This window comes from Haliotis rubra, unplaced genomic scaffold (assembly GCF_003918875.1).
Source record: "Haliotis rubra isolate DU_JTF1 unplaced genomic scaffold, ASM391887v1 Scf139, whole genome shotgun sequence".
Taxonomy (NCBI): domain Eukaryota; kingdom Metazoa; phylum Mollusca; class Gastropoda; order Lepetellida; family Haliotidae; genus Haliotis; species Haliotis rubra.
In genome coordinates, this window is record NW_025765325.1 from 763,742 (window position 1) to 791,532 (window position 27,791).

At 37.7% G+C, this 27,791-nt stretch overlaps 1 long non-coding RNA gene across 1 annotated transcript; it reads left to right on the top strand.

Moving 5' to 3' along the window:
- Nucleotides 1-5,444: 5,444 nt before the first annotated feature.
- On the top strand, nt 5,445-6,438 carry LOC124268538. Its single transcript, XR_006896306.1, has 3 exons — nt 5,445-5,595; nt 6,339-6,343; nt 6,428-6,438. It is a non-coding gene; the product is annotated as an uncharacterized LOC124268538 (long non-coding RNA).
- Nucleotides 6,439-27,791: the final 21,353 nt, after the last annotated feature.

Genomic DNA, 27,791 nt, shown 5'->3' on the forward strand with positions numbered 1-27,791 from the left:
GAGATAACCTTAAAATGGACAATGGACACATATCTACAATAGTTTGATAAAAAACAATCGTATATGTTAAAGCAGACAGAAATTACGAGAATGATAACATTGTAGTAAGGCATACTTTCTGTGCTGTGCGTGTATTAGGAGGATATGTTCAGCTACAGAATTGCAGAAAGAACATATAAATTGAACTTCTATAATTCGAGCTGCTATTGCAGCTAATGCTATCTCGTAAGAAGTGTTCAAGAGGGATTAAATTATTCTGTTGATTATACATGTTACATATAGAAGACCTTGCTTTTGACTGATCGAAAGTTCGACTCTTCGATTTGCATTATTTATTGAATTGATAAGAATCATCAGTAAAATATTATATGGATGACAAACGCCTTTTTTCTATCATGAAGCAAGGTTTCAGTACATATTCTTCTAACATTGACAAGCAATACAGAAGTTAAATCAGTGCAAACATAACATAAATAACTTGCTTGTACTTACACTAAGATTCCAATCAAAAGAGTTGACTTGAGTAATCTGGGGAGATCAAATACCTGGTCATCTCGTTTGACGCAGCAAGGCATTACTGAATTTGATTGGATTTGACAAGACAGTTGTTGTTTTAAACAATACAGAATTACGGGTGATATGTTGTTACATGCCATCTTACATCGGGCAGTATAGCGCAGTTAAAGGAACTGTATCATTGTGAATCGGCAATGGTCGGACCGTGTGTTCATAGAAGAGACTAGGTAATTATTGATCATCACTATTTGATACACGCGTTTGTTGTTTAACGCTTGTAAAACGGCTACCGTCTGCCAGTGTGCACATGGAAGAGATGAAGGAGTAAGAATATACTCCGAAACGTCGTGTCCATCCCAGTACAGAAGCTGACCTCCATAACATTCTTGACTTTATGAGTAGGTCTTTATTGATCATCACTATTCGATAGATGTATTTGTTGTTTAATGCCACACTCAGGAACATTCCAACAATATTGACGGCAGTCAATACGATCGCGAGTGTGGACAAGACAACCGATAGATTGACATCATGAGGAATTGGTTACGACCAGCATCAAACATGTCAGTGAGCCTGACCACCCGATCCTGTTAGTCGCCTCTTACGATAAGTATGAGTTTGCTCAAGATCAATTCTAACCCGGATTCTTTTGAGATCCTTGTGTTACGGTTTAGAAATTACTGTGATAAAAGGCGTGTGAGTCCCTTTTAAACCTGCAAAATAAAACACAATCAAGTCTATATATTCAATTATATATTGAATTCGTCGGTTTGAAAAGACCGAGGGCTTCTGCAAATGAAAATGCCCTGACAAATAGCGTTACTCCTTATAATATTCACCCAAGTCTTAAATTTTATTGTTGACATTTGTTCAGCTGTTGAAAGTTGAGTGTAGACGGGCCTCTTTGTGCGGTCGATCTTGAAAAGTTGATCTTAGCAGACAGATGAGCGTAAATCCAAAGTAGTCTCTCCATACATCTCAACAACCATCCCTCATATACGTATTATACAGTTCTGGATTTTTCTAGCAAAAACCATGCCACACCAGAATTCTCTCATAACTTACTGCATCCTCCGAACAAAGGGGAGGTAAGTCCTCAGCTTACTCTTAACAGGTGAAAATACAAAGCCTAAGTTCAAGGTGTGAGTTCAATTCACACTCAGCGCTTTAAACTTTAACGACTAAAACTTAATTAATGTGACATCATAGTTACCAAATCACACCCTCATTACACGTTTACCCAAGCGTACAATGGACCATGATTTTAGTTGAGTTTCCTTTTCATCTAGTATTCCACCACTCAGTTGATTTTCACTTAGTTTTCATTTCACGCTGTTATTTGTTTCTGTTATCTGACGTTTGATGATCATGGTGATTATCTTTCTTGATACTAAATACGGACGACAGATCATGCTGTTGGTGACTGCTTGGTATCATGCCCTGTGGGTGGCTGTCATATACATGATCCTGTTATTTTCTGACTACTTATTTACCGGATACTTTGATGCAACTTGAACATTGCTGACTTCAACAAAGCAAAGCAGTAAAATGTGGACAGAGACATGAGCAATAATAATCAAAATAGCATCGAACAAACAACATGCAATAAATCATTCAACATTCATATCACATTAAATGGCAAAATGACAAGAAGTCGATAAATCTGTTCAAATACGCTTTTCAGAACACGAAAGAAACATCTATGGAAGACACAATTGGGGTCTCCGAAAGTGTGGTCTTAGTAACAGCATGCGTCTTTGTCATGTGTAATTGGCTGTCGCGTTAAGGCAGAGCACGTTGGGTAAAGCATGACAAAAGGCGTAAGGAATGACTCTTTTCAGAGCCAATGACAGCATTTAAAACAAAATAACTTTCTCTAATTGCCAACTTTAGGAAAGAACAACAAGGGGAACAAAGATCTTGTCATTTCGCCCAGAGATTGTTAGGTAACATCAAATGCCATAAAACACAAGTACAAAACTCTCACATGATGCTGTATATGACACAATATACAGTAAAACCATATCCATGCATGGTACATATTTGCGTTTATAGGAAATAAGAACAATGATCATATTATGCTTTGCAAACGCGTTTAATGTTGTATAAGGCCTTTTAAATAGCGCCGCGGAGAAGAAATGGTTAACTGCACTGTGCACGCAATATATTCATAACTCAGGAATTTCGTAGGAACAAGCTGTTACAGTGATATACAATAACGTTTATGCCATAAATTCATCAGTATTTAGGGTTAAACCCTTTAAGTGACATATATAGTATGACCAGAAATTATTGAGAATTTTAGGAATATGTTTAATTGGATTTCTAGTATAAACAACCTTGACCAGCTATCAAGTGCTTGGTTTCATTCAAGAGAGACAACTCCGTTAATCCTTTTTCATTAGTTTGTGAAGAGTTATCCCCCTTTGTTTACTTGCTAGCAGACGACATTTTCTTTGATCCTCAGTATGGATGATTTAGAGAAGAGGAAGTTGATTTTAGAGTATTATAACAAGGACATCAGATCAGCTAAAGTGATTTCAAGTAGAACGGGCATCCCTTTGTCAACTGTTATAGTGTTTTGAAAAATATTGCAAATGGATATGGCATTGAGCACCAGGGAGGCGCAGGTAGGCCCAGAAAATTGACTGTCGGTGACAGGAGGCAGCTTGGTATTCTTGTTTCTAAAAACAAACAAAGGAGTTTAGAAAACTTAAGGCGGGATATGATTGATAGAGGAAGTGTGGCTGTCTATAAAGAGACAGTTAGAACTGAGCTGCATGCAGTGGGTTGGCAGAAAAGTCGAGGAATTCCATCACCGATCATGAAACCTGAACAAAAGGAGCGAAGGTTGAACTGGTGCATACAGCATAGAAATTTTAACTGGGACAATGGGATTTTCTGAGATGAAAGTTCTGTGTGGCTGTTTCCTAATACACTGAAATTCTGGACAAACAAACTGAAAAACCTTTGTATCAGCGCCCAAAGTACAGTCCGAAATTTAACGTGTGGGGTGGTATATCTGTGTTAGGGGCAACGCCCCTCTGTGTATTTGAAGGGAATATGAACAGTGAGCGGTACACAGATATTCTCGAGGGACATTTACTTCCATCTGCTCACGTGTTCTATGGAAATTTTTGGATTTTCCAGCAGGACAACGACCCAAAACATCATTCAAAGCATTCACAGGCCTGGTTTCGGACCCAAAATATGACATTATTAGATTGGCCAAGCTATAGCCCTGACCTAAATCCAACAGAAAATGTTTGGGGACTTATGAAGGAAAGTGTCAATAAGAAAAATCTGACAAATATTGCTGAAATAAAAGAAGAGGTGGTCCGATATTGGGACAGAATGGACCACGACCTTCTAACTTCTTTGATCAGTAGCCCTGCCACATTGACGCCTGCATTGCTGCCCAAGGTAAGTTGACAAAATACTAACTGTTCACGTCTTTGAATATGGAGTTATGTTCTGCTAATATTCACATTTAATACGTCAGTAATGAGTGAAAAAAAAATTTACCATCTTAAATTTCAATAATTTCTGGATGTACTGTATTTTCTATATCGAAAATACCCACGTTATACCCACTAATAATCTGTAATTATACCTGCAGGGAATTTTACCAATCATATCTATTGTTAAAATGTTTTAATACAATGTAGAATATCTGCAAAAGATACAAAATCAATGTCATTTTCAAATCTTACATAAAAGTATATACACAGACCAGGAATTGTTCAGGAAGAACACATTTGCCAAACGCATGTGATAAGTTGCAGGTTTTACAATATAATTACTGCTTACGTATATTCTGAATGTGCAAATGTTAAAGAATGTAATACTTCTAAAATGCATAATATTAAATACAATATTTCAAAACAAGGCATCAGTTTTGGAGATAACAATATTGTCTTCTGCAATCACGTATTAATATTAAAACAACCACACACACCATTTTTGAAAGGGAATAAATGTGTGTGTTTTTCAATCACACAGACGTATACTTAACGACACTTGCAATGTTCTTACAAGAAGAAACAATAATAGGGTCAAAGTGCCTCAGGTGACTGTTGTACACAAGCTGTTTGACCAAGGTTTAAACTTTCCAAGCCTTTAAACCTTACAGAAGGTTTAATGGAAGACGTGAAGAGTACATTTGAATGACCAAAGAATGTTAATTTATTTACACAGCGCCTGACGTCCAACTTAGTTGCTAAGAGGTACTGAGAGGAATCTGTTGAGGAAATAGGCTTTTCCGGAAAGGGAAGTCTTCAAAGGAGATTGATCTGTGATAGTCTAGTTATTTTACTGTCCATCGATGATACATCGATGGCTGAAATGATTGCCCTTTTGACGCAAAAATTTAAGCTCACTCACTCACTCACTCAAAGACGACTCTCGACCAAGAAGATCTGCGATACAATTTCCTATTTTGACTTTATGTTCCATGCCCTCTGTAGAATTTCCAGGTGAACAATCGCCCTGCCTTTGGTTCTGTTTCTGATAAATCCAGTCAGGCTCACTTTTCGCGAACACCTGGTGACCTATTAGTAATTTATACGGATATTAATAGTGACCGCTGCATTTCATGTGACTTCTGCTGATTATGGAAATGTGGTTTGGGCTTCTATTTGCATAAGGTATTAGGATTTATTACCCACGTGGTCAACGTATGGGTAGTTGCATACTAATCTCGTACGTCACACGAGTGTCGTAACGCGTTGAGCTGTGTCGTAACGACTTGACCTGAGATTCTAACGATTTGATTGGATAACGGATGACCTCTCAATTAAGTCACATTCTGACGTAACTATTTTTTCATTCATAACGAACACTTGAATTCATTCATTCTATAACTTAAATGCATTGTGGAATAAACATCGCGAACGTTGCCGTGTCGCTGTTTAATTGTGAACCGAACTGAGACATGATATCCGTCGAAAAACATAAACGCAATGTTTCCACCAGTGATGTTAGCCGAATGAAGCAACTGCAAACCAAGAAACGGGGTGCTACGGAGTAGTTTACTGTAGGCGGCTGTACGAGGCAATGACAACAGACATGCATTCTGACGTCTGTTACCAAGGCAGTGACGTCATGCAAATATTGTACTACAGTACAAAACTCTTCCGCAACCTCTTTATGAAACCGGTTTCGGTTTGAAACCAAAAAATAACAAAAATACGCTATTTTGTCAATTTAATGCATGTAAGACGTGGGTAATAAATAAAATACAACACTCGGTCTCATTACATACGAATTATACGAAACTCGTGACCTTCCTATGTTTTCTAACCTCGCTTTCGCTTGGTCAGATACCATAGGAAGGACACTCGTTTCGTATAATTCGTATGTAATGAGACCTCGTGTAGTATTCTCTATTTACCAAACATACTGGGTTGCTTCACAAAAAACGATTATCTCTGGTATTTATATTCAATTTCTCGCTACGTTATGGCTGAAATATTGCTCTTGTCACGTAAGCTCACTCACTCACTCACTCACTCAAAAGTGATTGGACGACTACCGACGATGCCATTACCTATATTGATCTTTTGTTCCACACCTTCTCTCGAATTTCCAGGTGACGAATGCACTCGGTGGGTCACAATTGGTTCACATTTTCGCGAACACGTGGTGTCCTATTATTGATTTATATGGATAGGAATTCATACACACATACCGATGATGTAATTGGAATGCAACGCTGCTATCCTTTTGATTGTGGAAATGTGGTTTGGGCTTCTATTTGCATCAGGTATTAGGATTCAGCAAACATACTGGGTCGCTGCACAAGAACGACACATATGTTTCAGGACCAGTAATGTTAAATCGGATAGGCCTACTTGAGGGTGGAAAGTTATGCTTGGACATTTTACGTATAGATATTACATATTGAGCACAGTGGTGTAGTGGTTAGCATGCTGGCCTCTCACGCCAAAGGCCCGGGTTCGAATGCCGTGGAGACACCAAAATGTGTGACCTGGGTCTCATACTGTGTTGTGTCCCTGGGCAAGGCACTTAGTCCACATTGCACTCAGTCCACCCAGCTGTTCAAAATGGGTACGTGGGAAGCGGATGTACGGACCTATACGGTCGCGCTAAGCGCTTAGTAGCGGCTTTGAAAGTACAATTCTGTCAGGGTAATAATGTAATGCCAGAGAACAGCGTCGTGTTGGATTCTAGGTGCAAAAAATAACATTACTATTATTATTACTATTATATTTACAGTGAAATATAAAAATAGCAAAAACATATATCCGATACGTGTAGATGCAAGAAAGATATATGTGGATCTACACTAAACGCCAAAAGAAACGTTACCCTCCTTCCTTAATGATGGAGGTACCTATCTTCAGCTGGCGTTGTGATGCGTGGACGTCCATTTCTGTCTACGGTCTGTCTACGGTGACCCCAGTCTGTCTGAAGCCGTGAATAAGTCCGAGGACGTTGGCAACAGCAATCTATGTCGACCCCATCTGCACCATCCCAATGGCTCTTTCTGTCTCTTCAACTGTTAATCGTGGCATATTTCTCGTACTTGTGTATCATATCATGTATTCTAGGCCCTCTTCATACCGTATGGAATCATTCTACATGTGAAAGGGATGCAAATGCTGCTTGAATATTGCTGCGTTTTGGCGATTGATATTGCCATGTGTAAACAGAAAATGGAAAAATATTTACTTTGCAAGCAAAAATGTTAACAACGATAATTTTAGATGTTGCTAAACATTTTTTCACAATATCAAAGACACGTTTTACTTGTTTTCACTAATGCAAATCAGCAGAAAATGTTTTAAAAGACTGAAATCATAGGAATGGTTATTTTACAATTTTACACACTCTACAACAGTTGTTTCTTGTTTTAATAGTTGAAAAATGATGACTTTGAATGGTTTATCATTGTTCCAAAGTTGAATTTTATTTCAACCTTTCTTTTGGACATCGAAATCACTGTTATTGGTTTATTTCGGCATGGACGAATATAGGACAATTTAACTCTTCTGAAAAATATGTATTTCACCTAAATATGAATGCATTTGAGAATTTGTTCGTGATTTGCATAAAGCTGTGTTGTTAAGCTTTCTTGTAAAATAATACTTCCCAACATATCTTTGATAGTTTTTCAGTAATTCGTAAAGGTAGGAGGGTAACGTTTCTTTTGGCGTTTAGTGTATATGTTTAACTGTACGTCCAATTTCTCTACCATATCACGTTAAACCATTTTTGATACAATTCCTTACTTTGACTTGTACCATACGTATACGCACTCGCATTTTTGTTTTCTAGGGAACAATTGACTAGCCTCTGTATGTGTTTATGACGGGTGCAACCAGTTTGACAGGATGCGCTTACCTTTTCCTGAATGCCCACTGTCATTTAAGGATTAACTCTGAACCAACAGAAAATTCTTCCAATCAGAATAGACAATGAACAAATATTGTATCTACAATAGTTTGATAAAAAGCAATAGTATACATTAAAGCAGACAGAAATTACGAGATCGATAACATTCCAGTAAGGATTACTTTCTGTGGCGTGCGTGTATTAGGTGATTGTATAATTTTAAGCACATTACGTGACATGCTCAACTTACTGATAAGGTAATCGGTTGTTTGATTCAACTGATGAAAATGATTCATTCCTGTATTGATTTTGCATGGACCACAGATATTTCTATGGCTACACTTGCAACGCCAAATACGTTTTAAATAAAAGTATATATCCTATGACATAATATGTAACACCTGAAAAAAAATGTTGACCCGTGAAGGTCCGGGTTAGAATATTGATCTTCAGTAACCCATGCTTGTCGTAAGAGGCGACTAACGGGATCGGATGGTCAGGCTCGCTGACTTGGTTGACACATGTTATCGGTTCCCAGTTGCTCCGATTGATGGTCATGCTGTTGATCGCTGCATTGTCTGTTCCAGACTCGATTATTTACAGACCGCCGCCATATAGCTGGAATATTGCTGAGTGCGGCGTAAAACTAAACTAAACTCACTCACTCACTGACAAATGTTATTGTTGTGAATCAGTCTTTCTTTCCAAAGTAGTTCGGACAATTTCTATTTCGACAAAGTCACTCACCAAAAGCATGTCTTTGGCATGCAATACTCATACTAATAGTTAGCTTTAAACACCTTTTCAGTATTTTCAACCAACCTTATTTACATTTATGTCGTTCCTGTTACTTTTTGTCATCAGAATTTCCAAGATATACCCCGTATATATTAGGGCTGCGCAATATAAACGGTTTACCGGTATCTACCTGTTCAGACATGAAAACGATACGTATTGAGATACGCTGATCGAAAACCGGTATTTTGACATACACTCGGAAATCTTCGGATATTTCCGATTTTTTAAAATTGTTCCTTTCCTTATTTCATTTATGCCAAATATTATTTACATTTTTCATATTTTGTCATGATTAAAAGTTTTAAATTAAAGCTTAATCAAGCATAGTGAATTTGTTGTGTTTTTGCTTTATAGATCAAACATTAACTTATATTTGTTTTTTGTTTTAAAAAGACAACTTCTTGCAATATATTGCAATACATATGGCAATATATATGCTTTTGCATCGCAATATATCGCAACATGAAAATTCTCTGCAATACCCACCCCTAGTATATATGGAATACATGTATATATATATAGATACGCGCAAGAAACTATGCATCTTTTAAACTATGGACATATAAATTGATTACGTCAGCATCGATTAAAGCCCAAATAGCTTACTTGTAGGGAACCTTCAAGAATAACTTTCTACTTACATCTAAAAATACACACGATAATTTAATGTAAATATTATTTTAACGTTAGGTGGAAGTAATGTTATCAATGTTATGAAAATTTGTAATGACCAACATTCAGAGAAAGTAGGTGCATACACATTCATGGTTCCAACTAGGCAAAGCGGTGGCTTGCAAAACTGCTGTGATGTGATGCAACAACATTTCATTAGTGCGACGTTTATCAACATGCTTAGGGTGGAATGGCATACATTTACCAGACAAAGATATGGATACATGTTAGTACATGTGACCAAATTATACACATAAAAAACTAAAACTCTAATTTTCGAACGTATAAATACCATCAGTTAAATGATAAAAAGTACATTTTACGTTGAATATACATATATACTGTTCTAGTCACAAAACACCATCTACAGAGACAACATTATACACATCTACTGTTCTAGTCATGTAACAACATCTACATCAACTACATTATACACATCTTCTGTTCTAGTCATATAACACCATCTACAGCAACTACATTATACACATCTTCTGTTCTAGTCATATAACACCATCTACAGCAACTATATTATACACATCTGCTCTTCTAGTCACAAAACACCATCTAAAGCGACTTTACTATACAAATATACTGTTCTAGTCACAAAACACCATCTACAGCGACTACACTATACACATCTACTGTTCTAGTCACAAAACACCATCTACAGAGACAACATTATACACATCTACTGTTCTAGTCATGTAACAACATCTACAGCGACTACATTATACACATCTTCTGTTCTAGTCATATAACACCATCTACAGCGACTACATTATACACATCTGCTCTTCTAGTCACAAAACACCATCTACAGCGACTACACTATACATATTTACTGTTCTAGTCATAAAACACCAACTACAGCGACTACATTATACACACCTACTGTTCTAGTCACAAAACACCATCTAAAGCGACTTTACTATACAAATATAATGTTCTAGTCACAAAACACCATCTACAGCAACTACATTATACACATGTACTGTTCTAGTCATAAAACACCATCTACAGCAACTACATTATACACATGTACTGTTCTAGTCATAAAACACCATCTACAGCGACTACATTATACATGTCTACTGTTCTAGTCACAAAACACCATCTACAGCGACTACATTATACACATCTACTGTTTTGGTCTTAAAACACCATCTACAGCGACTACATTGTACACATCTACTGTTTTGGTCTTAAAACACCATCTACAGCAACTACATTATACACATCTACTGTTTTAGTCTTAAAACACCATCTACAGCAACTACATTATACACATGTACTGTTGTAGTCACAAAACACCATCTACAGCGACTACATTATACACATCTACTGTTTTAGTCACAAAACACCATCTACAGCAACTACATTATACACATCTACTGTTCTAGTCACAAAACACCATCTACAGCAACTACATTATACACATCTACTGTTTTAGTCTTAAAACACCATCTACAGCAACTACATTATACACATTTACTGTTCTAGTCATAAAACACCATCTACAGCGACTACATTATACACACCTACTGTTCTAGTCACAAAACACCATCTACAGCGACTACATTATACACATCTACTGTTCTAGTCACAAAACACCATCTACAGCGACTACATTATACATGTCTACTGTTCTAGTCACAAAACACCATCTACAGCAACTACATTATACACATCTACTGTTCTAGTCATAAAACACCATCTACAGCAACTACATTATACACATCTACTGTTCTAGTCACAAAACACCATCTACAGCGACTACATTATACACATCTACTGTTTTAGTCACAAAACACCATCTACAGCAACTACATTATACATGTCTACTGTTCTAGTCACAAAACACCATCTACAGCAACTACATTATACACACCTACTGTTTTAGTCTTAAAACACCATCTACAGCAACTACATTATACACATCTACTGTTCTAGTCACAAAACACCATCTACAGCAACTACATTATACACATCTACTGTTCTAGTCACAAAACACCATCTACAGCAACTACATTATACACATCTACTGTTCTAGTCACAAAACACCATCTACAGCAACTACATTATACACATCTACTGTTCTAGTCTTAAAACACCATCTACAGCGACTACATTATACACATCTACTGTTCTAGTCACAAAACACCATCTACAGCGACTACATTATACACATCTACTGTTTTGGTCTTAAAACACCATCTACAGCAACTACATTATACACATCTACTGTTTTGGTCTTAAAACACCATCTACAGCAACTACATTATACACATCTACTGTTTTGGTCTTAAAACACCATCTACAGCGACTACATTATACACATCTACTGTTCTAGTCACAAAACACCATCTACAGCGAACTACATTATACACACCTACTGTTCTAGTCACAAAACACCATCTACAGCGACTACATTATACACATCTACTGTTTTAGTCTTAAAACACCATCTACAGCAACTACATTATACACATCTACTGTTGTAGTCACAAAACACCATCTACAGCAACTACATTATACACATCTACTGTTTTAGTCACAAAACACCATCTTCAGCAACTACATTATACACATGTACTGTTGTAGTCACAAAACACCATCTACAGCAACTACATTATACACACCTACTGTTTTAGTCACAAAACACCATCTACAGCAACTACATTATACACATCTACTGTTTTAGTCTTAAAACACCATCTACAGCAACTACATTATACACATGTACTGTTGTAGTCACAAAACACCATCTACAGCGACTACATTATACACATCTACTGTTCTAGTCACAAAACACCATCTACAGCAACTACATTATACACATCTACTGTTTTAGTCTTAAAACACCATCTACAGCGACTACATTATACACATCTTCCGTTCTAGTCATAAAACACCATCTACAGCGACTACATTATACACATCTTCTGTTCTAGTCATATTACAGCGGCTACATTATACATATCTGCTCTTCTAGTCACAAAACACCATCTACAGCGACTTTACTATACAAATATACTGTTCTAGTCACAAAACACCATCTACAGCGACTACACTATACATATTTACTGTTCTAGTCATAAAACACCATCTACAGCGACTACATTATACACACCTACTGTTCTAGTCACAAAACACCATCTACAGCGACTACATTATACACATCTACTGTTCTAGTCACAAAACACCATCTACAGCAACTACATTATACATGTCTACTGTTCTAGTCACAAAAACACCATCTACAGCAACTACATTATACACACATGTACTGTTCTAGTCATAAAACACCATCTACAGCAACTACATTATACACATCTACTGTTCTAGTCACAAAACACCATCTACAGCAACTACATTATACATGTCTACTGTTCTAGTCACAAAACACCATCTACAGCAACTACATTGTACACATGTACTGTTCTAGTCACAAAACACCATCTACACTGACTACATTATACACATCTACTGTTCTAGTCACAAAACACCATCTACAGCAACTACATTATACATGTCTACTGTTCTAGTCACAAAACACCATCTACAGCAACTACATTGTACACATGTACTGTTCTAGTCACAAAAACACCATCTACAGCAACTACATTATATACATGTCTACTGTTCTAGTCACAAAACACCATCTACAGCAACTACATTGTACACATGTACTGTTCTAGTTACAAAACACCATCTACAGCGACTACATTATACATGTCTACTGTTCTAGTCACAAAACACCATCTACAGCAACTACATTGTACACATGTACTGTTCTAGTCATAAAACACCATCTACAGCAACTACATTATACATGTCTACTGTTCTAGTCACAAAACACCATCTACAGCAACTACATTATACACATCTACTGTTCTAGTCACAAAACACCATCTACAGCGACTACATTATACACATCTACTGTTTTGGTCTTAAAACACCATCTACAGCAACTACATTATACACATCTACTGTTCTAGTCACAAAACACCATCTACAGCAACTACATTATACACACCTACTGTTCTAGTCACAAAACACCATCTACAGCGACTACATTATACACATCTACTGTTTTAGTCACAAAACACCATCTACAGCAACTACATTATACACATCTACTGTTGTAGTCACAAAACACCATCTACAGCAACTACATTATACACATCTACTGTTTTAGTCTTAAAACCCCATCTACAGCAACTACATTATACACATGTACTGTTGTAGTCACAAAACACCATCTACAGCAACTACATTATACACATGTACTGTTGCTAGTCACAAAACACCATCTACAGCGACTACATTATACACATCTACTGTTCTAGTCACAAAACACCATCTACAGCAACTACATTATACACATCTACTGTTTTAGTCACAAAACACCATCTACAGCAACTACATTGTACACATGTACTGTTCTAGTCACAAAACACCATCTACAGCGACTACATTATACACATCTACTGTTCTAGTCACAAAACACCATCTACAGCAACTACATTATACATGTCTACTGTTCTAGTCACAAAACACCATCTACAGCAACTACATTATACACATGTACTGTTCTAGTCACAAAACACCATCTACAGCAACTACATTATATACATGTCTACTGTTCTAGTCACAAAACACCATCTACAGCAACTACATTGTACACATGTACTGTTCTAGTCATAAAACACCATCTACAGCGACTACATTATACATGTCTACTGTTCTAGTCACAAAACACCATCTACAGCAACTACATTGTACACATGTACTGTTCTAGTCATAAAACACCATCTACAGCAACTACATTATACATGTCTACTGTTCTAGTCACAAAACACCATCTACAGCGACTACATTATACACATCTACTGTTTTAGTCTTAAAACACCATCTACAGCAACTACATTATACACATGTACTGTTCTAGTCACAAAACACCATCTACAGCAACTACATTATACACATCTACTGTTTTAGTCTTAAAACACCATCTTCAGCAACTACATTATACACATGTACTGTTGTAGTCACAAAACACCATCTACAGCAACTACATTATATTATACACACTGTACTGTTTTAGTCACAAAACACCATCTACAGCAACTACATTATACACATCTACTGTTTTAGTCTTAAAACACCATCTACAGCAACTACATTATACACATGTACTGTTGTAGTCACAAAACACCATCTACAGCGACTACATTATACACATCTACTGTTCTAGTCACAAAACACCATCTACAGCAACTACATTATACACATCTACTGTTTTAGTCTTAAAACACCATCTACAGCGACTACATTATACACATCTTCCGTTCTAGTCATAAAACACCATCTACAGCGACTACATTATACACATCTTCTGTTCTAGTCATATTACAGCGGCTACATTATACATATCTGCTCTTCTAGTCACAAAACACCATCTACAGCGACTTTACTATACAAATATACTGTTCTAGTCACAAAACACCATCTACAGCGACTACACTATACATATTTACTGTTCTAGTCATAAAACACCATCTACAGCGACTACATTATACACACCTACTGTTCTAGTCACAAAACACCATCTACAGCGACTACATTATACACATCTACTGTTCTAGTCACAAAACACCATCTACAGCAACTACATTATACATGTCTACTGTTCTAGTCACAAAACACCATCTACAGCAACTACATTGTACACATGTACTGTTCTAGTCATAAAACACCATCTACAGCAACTACATTATACACATCTACTGTTCTAGTCACAAAACACCATCTACAGCAACTACATTATACATGTCTACTGTTCTAGTCACAAAACACCATCTACAGCAACTACATTGTACACATGTACTGTTCTAGTCACAAAACACCATCTACACCGACTACATTATACACATCTACTGTTCTAGTTACAAAACACCATCTACAGCAACTACATTATACATGTCTACTGTTCTAGTCACAAAACACCATTTACAGCAACTACATTGTACACATGTACTGTTCTAGTCACAAAACACCATCTACAGCAACTACATTATATACATGTCTACTGTTCTAGTCACAAAACACCATCTACAGCAACTACATTGTACACATGTACTGTTCTAGTTACAAAACACCATCTACAGCGACTACATTATACATGTCTACTGTTCTAGTCACAAAACACCATCTACAGCAACTACATTGTACACATGTACTGTTCTAGTCATAAAACACCATCTACAGCAACTACATTATACATGTCTACTGTTCTAGTCACAAAACACCATCTACAGCGACTACATTATACACATCTACTGTTCTAGTCACAAAACACCATCTACAGCGACTACATTATACACATCTACTGTTTTGGTCTTAAAACACCATCTACAGCAACTACATTATACACATCTACTGTTCTAGTCACAAAACACCATGTACAGCAACTACATTATACACATCTACTGTTTTAGTCTTAAAACACCATCTACAGCAACTACATTATACACATGTACTGTTGTAGTCACAAAACACCATCTACAGCAACTACATTATACACATCTACTGTTTTAGTCTTAAAACCCCATCTTCAGCAACTACATTATACACATGTACTGTTGTAGTCACAAAACACCATCTACAGCAACTACATTATACACATGTACTGTTGTAGTCACAAAACACCATCTACAGCGACTACATTATACACATCTACTGTTTTAGTCACAAAACACCATCTACAGCAACTACATTATACACATCTACTGTTTTAGTCTTAAAACACCATCTACAGCGACTACATTATACACATCTTCCGTTCTAGTCATATAACACCATCTACAGCGACTACATTATACACATCTTCTGTTCTAGTCATATTACAGCGGCTACATTATACATATCTGCTCTTCTAGTCACAAAACACCATCTACAGCGACTTTACTATACAAATATACTGTTCTAGTCACAAAACACCATCTACAGCGACTACACTATACATATTTACTGTTCTAGTCATAAAACACCATCTACAGCGACTACATTATACACACCTACTGTTCTAGTCACAAAACACCATCTACAGCGACTACATTATACACATCTACTGTTCTAGTCACAAAACACCATCTACAGCGACTACATTATACATGTCTACTGTTCTAGTCACAAAACACCATCTACAGCAACTACATTGTACACATGTACTGTTCTAGTCATAAAACACCATCTACAGCAACTACATTATACACATCTACTGTTCTAGTCACAAAACACCATCTACAGCAACTACATTATACATGTCTACTGTTCTAGTCACAAAACACCATCTACAGCAACTACATTGTACACATGTACTGTTCTAGTCACAAAACACCATCTACAGCGACTACATTATACACATCTACTGTTCTAGTTACAAAACACCATCTACAGCAACTACATTATACATGTCTACTGTTCTAGTCACAAAACACCATTTACAGCAACTACATTGTACACATGTACTGTTCTAGTCACAAAACACCATCTACAGCAACTACATTATATACATGTCTACTGTTCTAGTCACAAAACACCATCTACAGCAACTACATTGTACACATGTACTGTTCTAGTCTACAAAACACCATCTACAGCGACTACATTATACATGTCTACTGTTCTAGTCACAAAACACCATCTACAGCAACTACATTGTACACATGTACTGTTCTAGTCATAAAACACCATCTACAGCAACTACATTATACATGTCTACTGTTCTAGTCACAAAACACCATCTACAGCGACTACATTATACACATCTACTGTTTTGGTCTTAAAACACCATCTACAGCAACTACATTATACACATCTACTGTTTTAGTCACAAAACACCATCTACAGCAACTACATTATACACACCTACTGTTCTAGTCACAAAACACCTTCTACAGCAACTACATTATACACATCTACTGTTCTAGTCACAAAACACCATCTACAGCAACTACATTATACACATCTACTGTTTTAGTCTTAAAACACCATCTACAGCAACTACATTATACACATCTACTGTTGTAGTCACAAAACACCATCTACAGCAACTACATTATACACATCTACTGTTCTAGTCACAAAACACCATCTACAGCAACTACATTATACACATCTACTGTTCTAGTCACAAAACACCATCTACAGCAACTACATTATACACATGTACTGTTGTAGTCACAAAACACCATCTACAGCAACTACATTATACACACCTACTGTTTTAGTCTTAAAACACCTTCTACAGCAACTACATTATACACATCTACTGTTCTAGTCACAAAACACCATCTACAGCAACTACATTATACACACCTACTGTTTTAGTCTTAAAACACCATCTACAGCGACTACATTATACACATCTACTGTTGTAGTCACAAAACACCATCTACAGCAACTACATTATACACATCTACTGTTCTAGTCACAAAACACCATCTACAGCAACTACATTATACACATCTACTGTTGTAGTCACAAAACACCATCTACAGCAACTACATTATACACATCTACTGTTTTAGTCTTAAAACACCATCTACAGCAACTACATTATACACATGGACTGTTGTAGTCACAAAACACCATCTACAGCGACTACATTATACACATCTACTGTTCTAGTCACAAAACACCATCTACAGCGATTACCTTGTACACATGTACTGTTCTAGTCACAAAACACCATCTACAGCAACTACATTATACACACCTACTGTTCTAGTCACAAAACACCATCTACACCGACTACATTATACACACCTACTGTTCTAGTCACAAAACACTATCTACAGCGACTACATTATACATATCTACTGTTTTAGTCTTAAAACACCATCTACAGCAACTACATTATACACATCTACTGTTTTGGTCTTAAAACACCATCTACAGCAACTACATTATACACATCTACTGTTTTGGTCTTAAAACACCATCTACAGCAACTACATTATACACATCTACTGTTCTAGTCACAAAACACCATCTACAGCAACTACATTATACACACCTACTGTTCTAGTCACAAAACACCATCTACAGCGACTAGGGACACCTGCAGTTTGCGGGTCCCCAGACCCGGAAGTAGAAATGTATTCTTTATAGCTCGCGCTTTGCGCGAGCACGCGCCGAAGGCGCATTTGCTGCCTTCGGCACTAAGTGACGCGCGCAGCGCGTCATATATATAGAGAAGCACGCGAGAGCGGGCTGATCTCCGTTAGGAGACATTTTGGAAGAAATTAGAGGTCATTTTCGTGTTCACTGGCAAAAGTTTAATTTAAAACGTCGTCTTAAAGACGATAGTTTTAAACACGAATTTTAGTAATGCTCCAAAACATCAATCCAATCGTTAGTAATCAAGGGGAAATCCCGATGACGTTCCTTTTATTTGATTGGTCAATTGTGGACGCACGTGTCGAATGTTCCAAATAAGGTAGTGGGTTACTACGACTGCCACAACTTTAACGCGCACGGTTGGTGAGTTGTATTTTGCTTGTCGCCTGATTTCAATCTTGTTTATTTGACTTGCTTAGCTATGGCTGTAAGGAGAATGGTTTATGATGATTTGTATGAGCTGTGTAGAGATGAGAAAGTTGATGGATTGGTTGGAAGCGTTTGGTTTGATTGGAAATTTCAGTGGGAAGTGTGTGAAGTGTGACAGTGGAGAGTAGGGAAAGCGAAAGGATTCGAGTCGGAGTGAGGGTTATGTGTGGCGTTGTTCAAATAAAATATGCAATCATAAAATTGTAGCAAGGCGTGATTCTTGGTTTTTTAAGTCTCATTTGTCCGTTAGTGAAATTATGAAATTGACATTTTATTGGGTTTATCAAGTGAGAGAGAATTTTGTGAGAGTGCAGTTGCGTCTGGGGTCTGACCACACTTTGGTTGATTGGTTTAATTATTGTAGAGATGTGTGTTTGTTTGTGATGGAAGAGGAGAATGAGATGATAGGTGGGCCAGGGATTGAAGTTGAGATTGATGAGAGTAAGTTTGGGAAGCGTAAGTTTCACCGAGGAAGGCGAGTGGATGGTGTGTGGGTGTTTGGGGGTATAGAGAAAGAAAGTAACCGGATGTTTTTGAAAGTTGTGGAGAAGCGTGATGCAGATACCCTTTTGAGTGTGCTGAGAAAGTGGGTGCGACCGGGATCGATTATTCATTCTGATTGTTGGAAGGCGTATGCTAGGCTGAATGAGATGGGATACGAGCATGTGACAGTGAATCATAGTAAGGAATTTGTGAATGCAGAGAATGGTGCGTGCACTAATAAAATTGAGAGTACGTGGAGAGCGGTGAAAGCGTCCCTGCCCAGGTATGGAACTACGAAAGGATTGTATGATAGTTATTTTGTTGAGTACATTGTGAGGAAGAAATATTTACGTTGTTCTGATGATCCTTTCGTTACATTTCTTACTTTTATCCGCCGTGTATTTGACCCCAAAAAACCCCATCAATATTTTAAAATAGTTGAAACTGGAAATAAAGAAAATGACATCCCCCAAAATGAAAGCTCACATGATGTACCAGATGTATTTAATTCAAGTGCGGATTTGTTCTTGTGAGGTAAGTCAATTCAATTGAGGCGCAGATTTGTTCTTGTAATATAAGGTAAGTGAAGCGTTTCGATATTTGTTATCACGCTGTGCTACATCATGTTAACTTACCTGTTTTGTTTATTGTATCGATTAGTATCCAAGGGTAATTGAATGGACCAAAACAGCGATGTTGTTATTCGCTGGAGCAAACAAAAAATGGCGTCAGCGTTAGTGCTCGCTTCGATGTAAATATGGCTTCTGCGCATGTCTGTAGCTAAACTTCCGGGGACCCGTAAAGTGCAGTCTACCCCAGCGACTACATTATACACATCTACTGTTCTAGTCACAAAACACCATCTACAGCGACTACATTATACACATCTACTGTTTTAGTCTTAAAACACCATCTACAGCAACTACATTATACACATGTACTGTTGTAGTCACAAAACACCATCTACAGCGACTACATTATACACATCTACTGTTTTAGTCTTAAAACCCCATCTTCAGCAACTACATTATACACATGTACTGTTGTAGTCACAAAACACCATCTACAGCGACTACATTATACACATCTACTGTTTTAGTCACAAAACACCATCTACAGCAACTACATTATACACATCTACTGTTTTAGTCTTAAAACACCATCTACAGCAACTACATTATACACATGTACTGTTGTAGTCACAAAACACCATCTACAGCAACTACATTATACACATCTACTGTTTTAGTCACAAAACACCATCTACAGCAACTACATTATACACATCTACTGTTTTAGTCTTAAAACACCATCTACAGCGACTACATTATACACATCTTCCGTTCTAGTCATATAACACTATCTACAGCGACTACATTATACACATCTTCTGTTCTAGTCATATTACAGCGGCTACATTATACATATCTGCTCTTCTAGTCACAAAACACCATCTACAGCGACTTTACATTATACAAATATACTGTTCTAGTCACAAAACACCATCTACAGCGACTACACTATACATATTTACTGTTCTAGTCATAAAACACCATCTACAGCGACTACATTATACACACCTACTGTTCTAGTCACAAAACACCATCTACAGCGACTACATTATACACATCTACTGTTCTAGTCACAAAACACCATCTACAGCAACTACATTATACATGTCTACTGTTCTAGTCACAAAACACCATCTACAGCAACTACATTATACACATGTACTGTTCTAGTCACAAAACACCATCTACAGCAACTACATTATATACATGTCTACTGTTCTAGTCACAAAACACCATCTACAGCAACTACATTGTACACATGTACTGTTCTAGTTACAAAACACCATCTACAGCGACTACATTATACACATCTACTGTTCTAGTCACAAAACACCATCTACAGCAACTACATTGTACACATGTACTGTTCTAGTCACAAAACACCATCTACAGCAACTACATTATATACATGTCTACTGTTCTAGTCACAAAACACCATCTACAGCAACTACATTATACACATGTACTGTTCTAGTTACAAAACACCATCTACAGCGACTACATTATACATGTCTACTGTTCTAGTCACAAAACACCATCTACAGCAACTACATTGTACACATGTACTGTTCTAGTCATAAAACACCATCTACAGCAACTACATTATACATGTCTACTGTTCTAGTCACAAAACACTATCTACAGCGACTACATTATACACATCTACTGTTTTGGTCTTAAAACACCATCTACAGCAACTACATTATACACATCTACTGTTTTAGTCACAAAACACCATCTACAGCAACTACATTATACACACCTACTGTTCTAGTCACAAAACACCTTCTACAGCAACTACATTATACACATCTACTGTTCTAGTCACAAAACACCATCTACAGCAACTACATTATACACACCTACTGTTTTAGTCTTAAAACACCATCTACAGCAACTACATTATACACATGTACTGTTGTAGTCACAAAACACCATCTACAGCAACTACATTATACACATCTACTGTTTTAGTCACAAAACACCATCTACAGCGACTACATTATACACATCTACTGTTCTAGTCACAAAACACCATCTACAGCAACTATTATTATACACATCTACTGTTTTAGTCACAAAACACCATTCTACAGCGACTACATTATACACATCTACTGTTCTAGTCACAAAACACCATCTACAGCAACTACATTATACACACCTACTGTTTTAGTCTTAAAACACCATCTACAGCAACTACATTATACACATGTACTGTTGTAGTCACAAAACACCATCTACAGCGACTACATTATACACATCTACTGTTTTAGTCACAAAACACCATCTACAGCAACTACATTATACACATCTACTGTTCTAGTCACAAAACACCATCTACAGCGACTACATTATACACATCTACTGTTCTAGTCACAAAACACCATCTACAGCAACTACATTATACACATCTACTGTTTTAGTCTTAAAACACCATCTACAGCAACTACATTATACACATCTACTGTTCTAGTCACAAAACACCATCTACAGCGACTACATTATACACATCTACTGTTCTAGTCACAAAACACCATCTACAGCGATTACATTGTACACATGTACTGTTCTAGTCACAAAACACCATCTACAGCGACTACATTATACACATCTACTGTTCTAGTCACAAAACACCATCTACAGCGACTACATTATACACACCTACTGTTCTAGTCACAAAACACTATCTACAGCGACTACATTATACATATCTACTGTTTTAGTCACAAAACACCATCTACAGCAACTACATTATACACATCTACTGTTCTAGTCACAAAACACCATCTACGGCGACTGCACTATACATATTTACGGTTCTAGTCATAAAACACCATCTACAGCGACTACATTATACACATCTACTGTTTTAGTCTTAAAACACCATCTACAGCGACTACATTATACACATCTACTGTTCTAGTCATAAAACACCATCTACAGCAACTACATTATACACATGTACTGTTCTAGTCACAAAACACCATCTACAGCGACTACATTATACACACCTACTGTTCTAGTCATAAAACACCATCTACAGCGACTACATTATACACATCTACTGTTATAACAACAAAACACCATCCACAACGAATAAAAGTCACATCTGAACGACAGCACTGCTGTTGTTTTGAACTTTTTACTGTAAATGAAAGCAGGCATATCACGGTCCTACTGCTGCCACTGAGAAACAACAAACAGCTGTGACAACCAGGCGTGGAAGTACACATGGTTCCGTCAAAGTTGATTTCGGCGGTTGCCCATTTCGAAGTAGAGCTGGTTAATGAATCTCTTGAGGTCTGCTACAGGACGTAGCGCTTTGCGAAACCTACAGTGCATATTTCCATTTCTCAAGCCCACACATTTATCTACCGCAACATCGATTGAACAAAGATACACCGAAGCGGTTTGTGAGAGCTAGCGTCTTTGGAAGCGCTAAATAACTTGAGAGTTCAATTCCGAGATTTTCCCCAATTACAATCTCTACTTTTCATGTGGCATTTTTTGTTTAACACATATGAACAGGCTACAATTAAGGCATGTCTCAGCCCTGCAAGTGTCAGTCTTCCTAGAATAGTTAATTGTTTGGACACTGTTATGGATATACTGACTTTTAATTAATCATCTTAGTCGCCATTTATTATACTCAGTGACCATAGACCAGATAACGAATTGTTATATTCGATCAAAACATGGAGAAGGGGCGTTGGGGTAGCCTAGTGGTCACAGCGTTCCCTCGTCACACCGTTGGCTCTGGTTTGATTCCCCACATCGGCGTAACTTGAAAAGCCCACTTGTGGTTCCCGGCGTGATATTGCAAGAATATTACTATAAGCGGCGTAAAACCACATTTATTTACTCTGCATTTACGTGCTGACATTGTATTCATGATCTGTTATTTTTGCGAATCTGAAATACAATTGCTTCATCAATAGTTTCATTATAGTCTCTATGGAATATGTACGACGCATTTTATTCCCGTTAGAACCCGCTTGAAATTGCATTGTCTTCTGAAACCATGCTTGTAATAAGGTGACAAGGGCGACTAACAGGATCGGATGGCCAGGCTCGCTGACCTTTATGATGCATGTCTTTATGTCCCAGTTACGACTGAGGTGAGTTGAGGTGAGGTGAGGTGAGTTGAGTTGAGTTGAGTTGAGGTGAGGTGAGGTGAGGTGAGGTGAGGTGAGGTGAGGTGAGGTGAGGTGAGGTGAGGTGAGGTGAAATTGGGTTTAACGTCGTGCTTGAGAATATTTCGCTCAATTGACGACGTGCATGCGTGTGTATGTGTATGAGCGGCTGCTTGTACTAGCCCAGTCTTAAGCTGGTTTTATAGTGCTAGCCCACTGAGATACCATGCCGCAGTGAAGCATGAATACCCCACACAGACACATTATACTGACTCCGAGCCGACCAGTCCTTGTTGTACCCATTAATGCCGAGCGCCATGCAGGGACCAACAAGTACCATATTTTAACGTCTTTTGGTATGACGCGGTCGGGGATCGAACCCGCGACCTTCCGCTCTCCGGGCGGACGCTCTAACCACTACACCACGGAAGCGGTCAATAACGATTGACATTAGATTGTCTGGTCAAGACACGATTATTTAAAGACGGCTGTCGTACAGCTGGAATATTGCTGAATGTGGCGTTAAACAACAAACAAGCAAACAAATGTATGATAAAGTCAAACGCGCAAGTGCATGTTTTCTGTGTAGTTCGTAAGTGATGAGGTTCAGGTATTGTAGGCATGAGATTATAGCATTGATAAAGATAGAACTTAGATTGTGAAGGCACACTCTTGGTCGTATTATAGGCATAAATTTATGATATTTATTTACATAATTGATAAGAAGTCTAGATCATTAATACAGGTGATTAAGATGTAATGGGAGATAAATTATGACAGGATTTAATAATACCTTTAAGTTAAGACGTGATTAGTAATATTTATAAGGTAGGAATTCAGTGGCGGGGGTAATAAACATGAAAGTAGGTCGTTAGAGCTTGCAGGGGCAAGAGGTGGTGAGTCATAGCTTAGGTAGAAGAAATCAGCTGGGCTGACATGATTGAGCAACGTGCCCGGGGATCTTGGTACCACTTCTTGGTATTATACGAGTCATATGTGGTCAGGAGTAGAGAAGTTCTGAGATTCCTGGAATTCACCTAACAGGCTTACAAATAAGGTATTGGGGGTAAAGACGTGGAAGGGGGAGAGTAGTCTGCAGCGAGGGGAAAAGGTTACTGTCCAATAGAAAAATAGAATATTTATTCCTGTGACGTAGGATCCCGGGTCTTATAGGTATAGTAAAGCTAACGATAGGGAGAGACTGGTGCGCGTCTCGAGACCTCAAGTCGAGAGTCTGGTGGGCTCCTCGGAATCCCAAGCCTGGGGTCTAGGGCGCATCCGCACTAATCTGATTGTCACTAACTTTTTTTTTCATTGTTCCCAATACGATGAATACAAGCATATAGAGGAATATGTGTACAAAACAGCTTGTGGGCTCAGATGAGATACCGTACATTAAATATCAATATCAGTAATATGTTTTGGTTAAATAGTCATTCAGGATTAAATTCTGGAATGAGAGGAAACCATTTGTCTAAAAAGCTTCCAACATTATTATTTCTTCTGGAAATGAATTTTTCAGCGGTGAATATGTCTTTCAATATCCTTAAGTAATTATCAACTTTTTTAATTGTTTTTTTTTGAAAGAACAAGTGCAAATATACCTCTTTGCAGATAAGATTATGTGATTCAGTAATGGGTTTTTACCTATTGTATTATTACCGAGTGTCACTAACTTTCGTACTTAGAAACAAACTCAAGGCACCAGCCTTCAGTTTCGACTGAGACTGAAGCATTGTGGTTGAAGTCTCCTAATTAAGTGACAAACAGAGTGGGTTGGACCAACATCACTAAGAGTGAAGAAAAAGCTATTGAAAGAAGATCATGGTATTGTGATGCAGGAGGAACTACGGTAAAGGTCCAAGGGACCCCGGGTACTGACACTGTACGTCTCGCTCATCCCTAACCGTTAGGACGGGGGTATACATGTACCGTAGTTCAGGTAAAGGTACGCCATCCAAGGTGTGGGATACTTACAGGTAAATAACATCTACCTACCAGGTTCCAAATCCTTAAATGTATTTCATTTCATTTTACACTCTTAAAAATACGGAAACGCATAAGCCATTTTAGAAGAATGTATTGCGTTTGTTTAAGAGCAATTATTTCATGTAATTGCAATGATAAAAAGTTGAAAATTCACACGTCTATAGACAAGGAGTTCGCCAACACAACAGCAGCCAATTATGTGTTTCTGTTTACTTGAGTCCACATTCTCAAAATCACATATGCGCTTCTTTTTTTGAAAAGTGTATTTCATTCCTCATAATCTTAAGAAAAAAACAGTAACTGATTAATTGACATTACTTAGTGTTTTACCCACAGGAAAAAGGTCCCCTGTTAGTTACTCGCGAAATGTTGATAGAGCCTCTTTCAAAACTCAGTTGAAACCATTGACGTTAATCCAGTTTGTAAATGACAGAAAGTCACTTATGGCCTCATGCTTGTTGTGAGAGGCGACTAACGAAATCATGTGGTTGGGTTTACTGGCTTGGTGGACGCATGGCATCGTGTCCAATCGTGGAGATGGATGCTCATGATGTTGATCACTGGATTTCCTGGTTCAGACTCAGTTGTTTACAGACCATCGTCATGGTACTATACAATTACTCAGTTTGAGCAAAATAGAAACCCAAAACAAATCACACGCCACAGCGTATTCATAATTATTCAATTATTTTCTCGCACAAAAGTGTCAGGTTTGCAATGTAAAAATATGGGTAATTAGTTTTCTTTATCACAGGACTGATGGTCCTGTTACGCTAACAGACAGACAGTCACTTTTGTTTATTTAGCGGTATGCGGTTAAATGGCTTAGTTCTGAACAGGGGTGGTAACTGCGGGTGGAGGGCATGAGGCAAAAAAAGCATGCAGTATGGCGTGAGAGGACAGTGTGCATCGCTGTGTGGGAGAAAATGATGTACGAGTACGGCTACTTCAGATGTATTGATTCTGCCATGAAATTTGTGAGTAATATGTTGTATATATGCATGTATGGTATATGCATTTATGAAAGTATGATTTATAAAAGTTCACTTAGTAGCCCAAATCGTTTTGATAGTTACCACAATGGTGTTGTGACGCGTGCGTGACACTACCGTATCTTGAATGAGAAGGAATATTAAGATAATAAGTGAATTTGTATTGTATAAAGCGTTGTTTTGGACATAAGGGTATTTTAATAAGGTTATATTTTGTATGGTTTCAGCTTGAACCTGCTTCATGTGATATACTTTTTGAATTGTACTACGCAACACTATCACGGAATGAAGCAGTGTGTAAGAATCTGGCAGAATCGGATATTGGTGACTATTGAAAGTGACACAGTTCACTATCACTCCTCATTTGGAACGCTGTGTCTGAACTGCGTCCACTGCTAGTCGGTCAGGATCGATGGCCCGGTTGCCCCAGTTACTGCATCCCGACGGCTGGGAACGTAGCCTTGTGGTAAAGAGTTTGGTCGTCACGCCGAAGAACGGTTCGATTCCCCACATGGGTACAAAGTGTGAAGCCCATTTCTGGTGTCCCCCGTCGTGATATCGATGGAACATTACTAAAAGCGGCGTGAAAATACACTCACTCTCTCACTTGTTCATAGGAACAAGCTTGTCTTGATCATACTCAAATCTTTACAGCAAACTAG